The sequence below is a fragment of the Arachis hypogaea genome, chromosome 18 (assembly GCF_003086295.3).
Source record: "Arachis hypogaea cultivar Tifrunner chromosome 18, arahy.Tifrunner.gnm2.J5K5, whole genome shotgun sequence".
In the NCBI taxonomy this organism is placed as follows: domain Eukaryota; kingdom Viridiplantae; phylum Streptophyta; class Magnoliopsida; order Fabales; family Fabaceae; genus Arachis; species Arachis hypogaea.
The window spans coordinates 92,358,299-92,368,539 of record NC_092053.1 but is presented as its reverse complement, the minus strand read 5'-3'; the positions used below and the strand labels follow the sequence as shown (position 1 = coordinate 92,368,539).

The 10,241-nt window shown below is 40.0% G+C and overlaps 2 non-coding genes across 2 annotated transcripts; both read right to left on the bottom strand.

Moving 5' to 3' along the window:
* Positions 1-2,790: 2,790 nt before the first annotated feature.
* On the bottom strand, positions 2,791-2,894 carry LOC112773449 (small nucleolar RNA R71). The gene has a single exon (XR_003187998.1). It is a non-coding gene; the product is annotated as a small nucleolar RNA R71 (small nucleolar RNA).
* A 4,759-nt stretch (positions 2,895-7,653) lies between these two features.
* On the bottom strand, positions 7,654-7,757 carry LOC112774453 (small nucleolar RNA R71). Its single transcript, XR_003188944.1, has one exon. It is a non-coding gene; the product is annotated as a small nucleolar RNA R71 (small nucleolar RNA).
* Positions 7,758-10,241: the final 2,484 nt, after the last annotated feature.

Sequence of the window (10,241 nt, the reverse complement as noted above, 5' to 3'; positions counted from 1 at the left end):
TCGATTGAAGACTATTCCTGAGTTACTAAATGCTGAAAAGCTTGACAATACCGAACTGTTTGGTTAGTTCGAAATGCATTACTGAAAGCTATCTTAATATGTGTATATTATATTGTTGGCAAAAAATCTGAAAGTTATCTTGGTGTTTATTACTTAAATGTTTCCATCCCCAGATTTTGACTATACTCAATGTGTTTTCTTTCTAGACATGATTGCAGAGGTTGTTGGGAAAGAGGATCCACGAGAGTTGGTTACTGATGCGTGAGCATCTTATCTATCTTTTCCTAGTAAATTTGCATCTAAATTGTTGAATTTAATTAAGAATTAATTATATTTTAGCCACTATGGATGCTATTTTGAGTTTTGTACAATACTATTTATTTTAGGTAGCATTTGGCGGAATTTGATGGAGTTTCTGCAGAGAAAGAGAAGAAGTCAAGGAGATGACCAGCGAATACCGACGCGGACGCATGGCTCACGCGATCGCGCGGAATAGAGGAAATCGCAATGACGCGATCGCGTGCCTGACGCGAACGCGTGGACTGGAATCTGCACAAATGACGCGAACGCATGGACGACGCGGACGCGTCACATGAGCGATCTACAGAAAATGTAGAAAAACGCTGGGGCGATTTCTGGGCCGTTTTGACCCAGTTCTTAGCCCAGAAATCACAGATTAGAAGCTGCAGAATGGACAAATCAAGTTGTCCCCACCCATCATCTGAAGACTTGTTAATTAATTCGAATTTAAATTCAAATTTTATTTTAGGAAAAGATATTATTTTAATTTTAATTTTAGATATTTGATTTTTAAATTTATTAGGATTAGTTATAAAAAGGGATCTGATGCCATCAGATTGTAACGCTGTACATTTTTACCTGAATCCTTATTTTCTCTTTTCCATGAGCAACTAAACCCCCACTGTTAAGGTTAGGAGCTCTGTCTATTGTATGGATTGATAATATTATTTTTCTATTTTAATTCATGTTTTGATTTATATTTCAATAATTGTTTTCGTTCTTTATTTTATGAATTTGGGTGGAACGGAAGTATGACCCATGTTCTATTTGAGTTCTTGTAAAACTTGGAAAAGCTCTTTACTTGAACAATAGCTTGAAAACATATTATCCTGAATTTCTAATTGTTTGTATTTAACGGGATACGTGACATATAATCCCTTTATCTTTGAATAATTAGGATTCTTGTGGCATATAAACTAGGATTCGATCATCACCCTCTAATTGGAATTAATTGACCAAGGAATTGGCAGTTGATGAATTTTAGAGGAGACTAGGAAGGTCTAAGGAATTAGGGTCTAGTCATAAATAGTTTGCCATGAATTAAATCTTGCATAATTAAAATAGTTAATAAGAAAAGTCAATCAAGAAAATAGATAACTCTGAAGCCTTAACTGCCTTCTCTATATATTATTCCCAACTTAATTACTTGCCCTTCTTCAATATTTTTTATATTGTTTAATCTCTTTTATACTGTATCTCAACACCAATTTTTGTTTGTCTAACTAAGCCTATCAAACACTATTATTGCTTAGTCCATCAATCCTCGTGGGATCGACTCTTACTCACGTAAGGTATTACTTGGTACGATCCGATGCACTTGCCGGTTAGTAAGTGTGGTTGTAAAATACCACATCAAGTTTTTGACACCGTTGTCGGGGATTGACTGTGATTAACAACTATTCATTGTTTGATTGCTTAGATTAGATATTTTTTCTTTATATTTTATTATTATTATTATTATTTTTCATTTGCATTTTTTTTACGTTATTTTTTCTTTTTTTTTTTACGTTAAGTTTTTTTTTTTCATTTTCGTTTACGTTATTTTTTTCTTTTTTTTTTTCCTTTTCGTTTACAATTCCCCCCCTCTAGTTTCGTTATTTCTTTTTTTATTTTTATTTTATTTTCTTTTTATTTCCATTTTCCTTTATTTTCGTTTTCGTTTCTTCCCATTTTTTTTATATTCTATTAGTTTTATTTTATCTCTAAAAAAAAATTTATATGATAAATAAATAAATAAATAATAATTTTAGTATTAATATTTTTTTTATTTCTTGAAATCCAGTTAATTCTATTTTGATTTTTTCTGTTTATTTTTCCTTTTAAATTTTTGAATTTTTTTATTATTTATTTATTTAGTATTTTTATTTTATTATTTTACACAAATTACCTCACAGGGACTTCTCTGCACTCTGACGTAGAGAGTCCCAATTTTTTTCTTGTTTTCTGCTTGTGTATGCGTAGGAATAGAGACAAAGAACATCTCTTAGACTTTGATCCTGAACCTGAAAGAACTTTCAGGCAACGTTTACAACAAGCAAGACTTTCAAGGCTGCAGAATCCACTATGGCAAATAATAATGCTAATGCCAATGTGGTAAATCTGAATGGGGATGATCAACAGAGGAGAGTGCTTGGCTCTTATTCTGCCCCTACTGCGGATCTTTATGGAAAAAGTATTGTGGTGCCTCCTATAACTGCAAACAACTTTGAGTTGAAGCCACAACTGGTCACCTTGGTGCAGCAAAACTGCCAGTATCATGGACTTTCTCATGAAGATCCAAATCAGTTCATATCTAATTTTCTGCAGATATGTGATACTGTGAAGACAAATGGAGTGAATCCAGAGGTGTACAGACTCATGCTTTTCCCGTTTGCTCTGAGGGATAAAGCAAAGCTATGGCTAGATTCCCAACCAAAGGAGAGTCTGAATACTTGGGAAAAGGTCGTTACTGAATTTCTCACTAAATTTTTCCCACCAAAGAAGCTGACTAAGCTTAGGTTGGAGGTTCAGACTTTCAGACAGAAGGAGGGTGAAACTCTTTATGAAGCTTGGGAGAGATACAAGCTACTGACTAGGCAATGCCCTCCTGACATGTTCTCCAAGTGGACCCAACTGGATATCTTTTATAAAGGCTTAGGAGAGATTTCAAAGATGAGCTTAGATACCTCTGCAGGCAGTTCATTGCACAAGAAGAAGACACCAGAGGAGACTATTGAGCTGATTGAATTAGTTGCAAGCAACCAATATCTCTACTCATCTAACAGGAATCCTGTGAACTCTGAAACCTCTCAAAAGAGAGGTGTGTTGGAAGTAGAGGCTGTTAATACTCTTCTTGCTCAGAACAAGCTGATGTCTCAGCAAATAAATCTACTTACTCAACAGATGGGTGGCATGCAAGTCTTAGCTATCAACACCCAAAATTCACCACAGGAAGTCTCCTATGACATGGCAGGTAACTTTATAAAATGATAATTATGATTATGCTCAACCTTCTTCTGAACAGGTGAATTACATGGGGAGTGGTCCTAGAAATCCCAACAATGATCCATATTCTAAGACATACAACCAGGGATGGAGGAATCACCCAAATTTTGGATGGAGGGACCAACCTCAGAGACCTCAGAACATCAACAATAGTTCTCAGGGTGGTTTCCAGTAGAACAATGATTTGGAAGCAATATTGACAGGTTTTAGACAAGAAACCAGAGCATCCATCAAGAACCTGGAAATTCAAATGGGTCAATTAGCCACAAAGGTCAATGAAATTGATCAGAGGACCACTAATAGCCTTCCTGGTAACACAATTCCAAATCCAAGAGAGGAATGCAAGGCTATCACCATAATAAGTGAACAAGTGGCAAGTGCGGAAGCACAATTTATGCAGGAAACCAAGGCCTCCATTAGAAACTTAGAGGTGCTAGTGGGCCAACTGAGCAAGCAAATACTTGAGAGGTAAGTACAGTTCAAGGTGATACAGTGGTGAACCCAGGAGAAGATTGTAAGGGTATTCAATTAAGAAGTGGTAAAGTAGCTGGCTCTGAGACCAAGGCCAATGAAGAGCTAGTTGAAAAGGAAGCTCCTGAGGAGAAGAAGGAAGAAGTAGAACACGCCCCTCCAAAGCGTGCGGACAACCCATTCCCAGACTCTCTTGACACTTATCCTACTTTGCCAAAGGTTCCTGAATACAAGCCTAAAATGCCATATCCTCAGAGACTTCAAAAGGAGACCAAGGACAAACAGTTTTCAAAGTTCTTGGAAGTCTTCAGAAAGCTAGAAATAAATATTCCTTTTGCTGAGGTTTTGGAGCAAATGCCTATCTATGTCAAGTTCACGAAGGAGCTGTTGTCAAAGAAAAAGCATTTAAAGGGAGATGAGACAGTAGTCCTGACTAAGGAATGTAGTGCTGTTATTCAGAATAACTTGCCAAGGAAGATGCCGGATCCAGGGAGCTTTCAAATTCCATGCACCATTGGGAGCACAACCTTTGAGAAAGCTCTATGTGATCTAGGGGCAAGCATAAATCTAATGCCCTTATCTGTGATAAAGAAGCTACAAATCCAAGAGGCACAACCCACAAAAATAGCATTACAGATGGCAGACAAATCTATGAAGCCTGCATACGGATTAGTGGAAAACATCTTGGTTAAAGTGGGTAAGTTCTTCCTCCCAGTAGACTTTGTGATTCTTGACACAGGGGAGGATGAGAATGCCTCTATAATTCTAGGAAGACCATTTCTAGCCATTGGAAGAGCTCTGATTGATGTAGAAGTGGGTGAATTAGTGCTTAGAGTGCATAATGAGCAACTGGTCTTTCATGTCTTCAAAGATGTACATTCAACAGGTGAAGAAGAGAGGTGTATGCAGGCTGAGCTTATTGATCCAAACCTTCAAGAACCCTCTGATGATGCACAGCAGAATTTGCAACTCAAACCTCCTGTGGTGACAACCACTAAAATTCCGCCTGACATCAAACCTAAGTTTGGTGTTGAAACTGCATCATCCACCAAGGAGGAGGTCCCCAAAAAGAAAAAAATACCCAGAGGATGGAGAAACAAAAAGATCCCCACTGAAGGTTTCTCCCCAGGAATGAAGGTGGTGTTGACCAGCAATCCAGCATGGGTTTATACAGTAATCAAAATCCTCTCTCTGGAGCATATTGAGCTACGTTATGGAGACACAGGAAAGAAGTTCAAAGTAAGGGGTGAAGAGCTGAGCCCCTATGATCCTCCTCCTTAAAGGAGCTGATCGTCAAGCTAGTGACGATAAAGAAGCGCTTGTCGGGAGGCAACCCGATAATTTCGTATCCTTAGCTATTTTTAGTAGTAGTAGTTTTCTTAGTTATTTTATTTTTATTGGGTTCTTACTAATTTTCTGATCATGCAGCTATGTTCTTCCAGGAACCGAACACCTCAAGCTATAATTTAAATAAAAAAAGCACCCGACGTGCCAGCGTCGTTGACGCGAACGCGTCATCTAGGGGTGCCAGAAAAAAATAAAAAGTTACAGAGAGTTGCGCGGGAGTGGCGCCAGAATGGAGCCTTTCGCACAAACAATCCCACGCGATCGTGTACCTCACGCGTTCGCGTCGTTTGTGATTTTCGCCATTCACGCGGTCGCGTCATCGACGCGATCGCGTGACCTGCAAATTCGACGTAAAAGAGCGTTTGGGCAGAGAGTTGTGCCAGCTTGGGGCAAAAAGTGTGCTAAAAGCACAAATTTGGTCACGCGGACGCGTGACTGACGCGTTCGCGTCAGTAGCATATATGGCCATCCACGCGGACGCGTGCCTGACGCTATGATGCCAGGGCATTTTGGCCAGTTTCACTGACCTTTTCTTTACTGATTTTAGGGTAGTTTCATTCATTTTCTTAGGAAATAAGCTAGTTTTAGGTAGATATTCACTTACACCTGGATTCAAGCATACATTGTGCATTTTACATGATTTTATGAGGATTTTGCATGAGTTTAGTGACAAATTGTATGCTGCATTACCCATGACTTGGACTAGAACTTTGATGCACTCTATTGCCTGATTTCAGGACCAAAGGAAGCAAGGAATGGGAGGTAACTTGCAGAGTTAATGAGAAAAGTGACTGCTAATAACGCTCTTGAAGCTATCATTACCCACGTTAAGAGTCACGTTAACTAAGTTAACGTGAACTCTAATGTGAAGAAGGGAATTTGAGCCAACGTTAGTGACACTTAACATTATCACTAACGTTGGCCAATGCTCACAAGTGGCCACGTTAGAGTCCACGTTAACTTAGTTAACGTGGCCTCTAACGTTAAAAAGGGGAAAGGAAGCAAACGTTAGTGACATTCAACATTGTCACTAACGTTTGCCTAAGTGCACAATGCCACGTTAACTCCCACATTAACTTGGTTAACGTGGAAGCTAACGTGAAGAGGCAAGAGTGGTCGACAACGTTAGTGACACCCAACATTGTCACTAACGTTGAAAGCAACCACACAACCCCAAGGAGCCACGTTAACTTCCACGTTAACTTAGTTAACGTGGAGGCTAACGTGAGAGAAGAAGGTGATGGCCAACGTTAGTGACACTCAACATTATCACTAACGTTGGAAGGAGCCACACAAGCCACTATGAGCCACGTTAACTCCCACGTTAACTTAGTTAACGTGGAAGCTAACGTGGATGAGTAAAAGATGAGCCAACGTTAGTGACACTCAACATTGTCACTAACGTTGGGAATGGCTAAGCAATGCCACGTTAAAGAGCCACGTTAACTAAGTTAACATGGGCTCTAACGTGAGACATGGGGGCACATTGGAACGTTAGTGACAATGTTGAGTGTCACTAACGTTCTCGAAGGATGGCAAGCCCACGTTAAAGAGCCACGTTAACTAAGTTAACGTGGGCTCTAACGTAGGAGCAATGGGGGCTTTTCAACGTTATTGGGAAAGTTAAACCCCAATAACGTGTGCGAAGGACCTAGAGGCAACGTTAGTGGCAACGTTTGTGCCACTAACGTTGAAGTTAACATGGCTTTTACTTAGGAACGTTAGTGAGAAAGTTGATTGTCACTAACGTTCTCGAACTCATATTTTCACTAAACGTTAACACCCCTAACGCCCTGAGCTCAAGTCTCTGCCCACTTCACACTTTCTCTCTGCAAGTAAAGCCAAGCCCAAATGAAGAAAAGAACTGCTTCAAACTCAAGATCCAAACGCCCAAGACTTGAAGAACCAACTAGAAGATGAGAAGAGTAGTATATATAGGAGTAGCTTTGAATTATTTGAGAGAGTTCTGGGAGTTGGAAAATAGCATAGAACTACTTCCTGTATTTACTTTCTCTGCACTTCTAGTTTTTATTATGTATTCTCCATCTTTGTTTTTATTTTCCAGAGCTATGAATAACTAAACCCCTTTCATTGGGTTAGGGAGCTCTGTTATAATTTGATGGATCAATACTAGTTTTCATTATTCTTCTTCTATCTTTTCTCTTGATTTTACTTGAAAGCTTTCGATCTTCATCCAATTGGATAGTGATCTTGGAAAAGAAACTATTCATACTTGGATCTCTTCTGAACCTTGGAAGAGGAATGAAGAGATCAAGATAGAAATGCTTTCTCATGCTGGACCAAATTGGGTTTGGATGGATATGTGACTATAATCCTCTCAATACTTGGTTTGGGAAATGCATGTGGTATAATCAGTGACCATACTTCATCTCTTCTCATGAGCAATTGACCAAGGAATTGGCTATTGATCAAGATTTGAGAGATTGAATTGCCAAGGAATTGGAATTCGATCACTTAAGATTGCCAAGGAGATCAATGAATGCATCAACCCAAACCTTAGCAAGATTTTACCCTCCTCAAAGAATCAATAGGCTGAGAGCTGAGGTACAAACCTTCAGGCAACAAGATGGTGAGACTCTATATGAAGCATGGGAGAGGTTTAAGGACCTAACAAGGAGGTGTCCATCTGACATGTTCAACGAATGGGTGCAGCTGCACATTTTCTATGAAGGGCTCTCTTATGAGTCAAAGAAGGCCGTAGACTATTCATCCGGAGGATCTTTGAACAAGAAGAAAACCATTGAGGAGGCTATAGATGTCATTGAAATAGTAGCAGAGAACGACTACTTCTATGCTTTCGAAAGAGGAAACACAAGAGGAGTAATGGAGCTAAACAATGTAGATGCTTTGTTGGCCCAAAACAAGCTCATTACCCAGCAGCTGGCTGACCTCACCAAGAAGATGGAGAGGAACCAAGTGGCAGCAATCTCCACTTCATCAACAACCCAAGAAGGAGTGAATGAAGAAGCAGAGGGTAGTCAGGAGCAAGCCAACTACATTGGGAATTCACCTAGGCAGAACCATGATCCATACTCCAAGACTTACAACCCTGGATGGAGGAATCACCCAAACTTTGGGTGGGAAAATCAACAAGACCAAAGCCTTGATCAAAGACGCCCAAATCCAAACAATGCAGCTCACCAACACTTCACATCTAGATCATATCAACATCCCAATAACAACACCTCTCCACATTCATATCAAGGCCAGAACAACCCTCCTCAACCTGACCTATCATCATTTGATGAAAGAATCTCAAGAATTGAAAATTTACTTGAAGGCATATGCAAGGATATCCAAGACAACAAGGTGTTCAAGGAGGAAGTGCGAGCCAGTTTCAAGAACCAGGGAGACACAATCAAGAGGTTGGAATCTCAAGTAGGATATCTCTCTGAGCAAATTCCCAAACCCACAGATGGATTTCCAAGTGACACAGAGAAGAATCCGAGAGGTGAAACAAAGAAAGTAAGATGGGAAGATTGCAAGATGGTCACTATAAGTGATAAGGAGACTGAGGACAAGCCAAGCAAGCTGTCAGAACAGCTTGAAGATACCTCAACAGAGAAGGAGGAAAAAGAATACCAAAAACCAGAAATATCAAAACAGGAGCTGCTGAGACTCTATGCACCTTTTCCACAACTACTCAATGGTGTTGTGGAGAAGAGAATATACTCAAGATTTCTTGACTTGTTTGCATCTTTGCATGTGAACATACCATTCATCAAGACTATCCAACAAATGCCTGCATATATCAAGTATATGAAGGAGCTGCTTCCTAGAAAAAGCTCACTCAAGGGAGGCCAGACTATAGTGATGAACAAGGGGTGCGGTGCCCTCATTCAACCACAGTTACCTAAGAAAAGAAAAGATCCAGGGAGTTTTCATGTCCCCTGTGCCATAGGAGAAACAATGTTTGATAGAGCACTCTGCGATTTGGGAGCGAGCATCAACTTAATGCCCTTAGCCCTGGTGAAGAGACTGCAGATCAATGAGATATTGCCCGCAGATGTGGTCATCAGGCTGGCTGACAAAACTCAAAAACAAGCAATAGGGGTGGTGGAAAATGTGTTGTTAAAGGTTGGAAAATACTACCTCCCAACAGACTTTGTCATCTTGGACATGGAGGAGAGTCACACTCACCCAATCATATTGGAAAGACCATTCCTAGCTACAGCCAGAGCATTCATAGATGTGGAGCGATGGGAGCTAATATTGAGGATCCATGATGAACAACTCAGCTTCAATGTCTTCAAACTCTCCCAAGAAGCTGACCAAGAAAATAAAGAACCAAGCAATGATCATAATGAGATGCTGACAGAGGAAACAAGCACTGAGGCACCCCCAACGCATCCGAAAACCCCACTAAATGATGAACAAGGCAAACAGCAATCATCACAGCTCAAGGAGAAGCTGGAGGAACCTAAACCACCAGAGGCATGTGAAGACAACAACAAAATGCACTTAGAAGAAGAAGTCGCCAAGAGCAGGGAAGCATCAAAAGAGACAAAGAAGAAGGTACCAAGGGGTGGAGGAACAAGAAGATCCCTACGGAAGATTTCTCTCCAGGAGATAAAGTGATCTCAGCTTACTTCTCAGATATCCCCCCTAATCTCCCGACTGTACCATCTCAGTTACCTAAGGTCTTCACTATTAACAGAGTCCTCTCCTTGGAACATGTGGAGATCATTGATACAACCAATGGATATAAGTCCAAGGCAAGAGGGGAGGACTTGAAGCATTATCAACCTCCCTGATGAAGGAGAAACGTCAAGCTAGTGATGCTAAAGAAGTGCTTCATGAGAGGCAACCCATGTTTTATTAGCTTTTACTATTGAATAAGTCAATATTCATGAATTCCAACTCAAACTTGGTGAAGTCCTTATATTGCAGTATATAGTGAAGAACAAGTTTGGTATTCAAAGCGTACCAAGAAAGCATGAATGCAACAGAGAGCATGCTAGTCTTGGAGCTTTGAACAAGACTTTTGATCACAGTGCTCCAAACTAAGTTTGGTATCACCCCATGGTGCCACCAAAACGCATATAAGGATACACAGTTAGTTGGTTAGTTGGAGTTCATGAATAAACAATCTCATCTTTTCATCTCTTTATTATTTT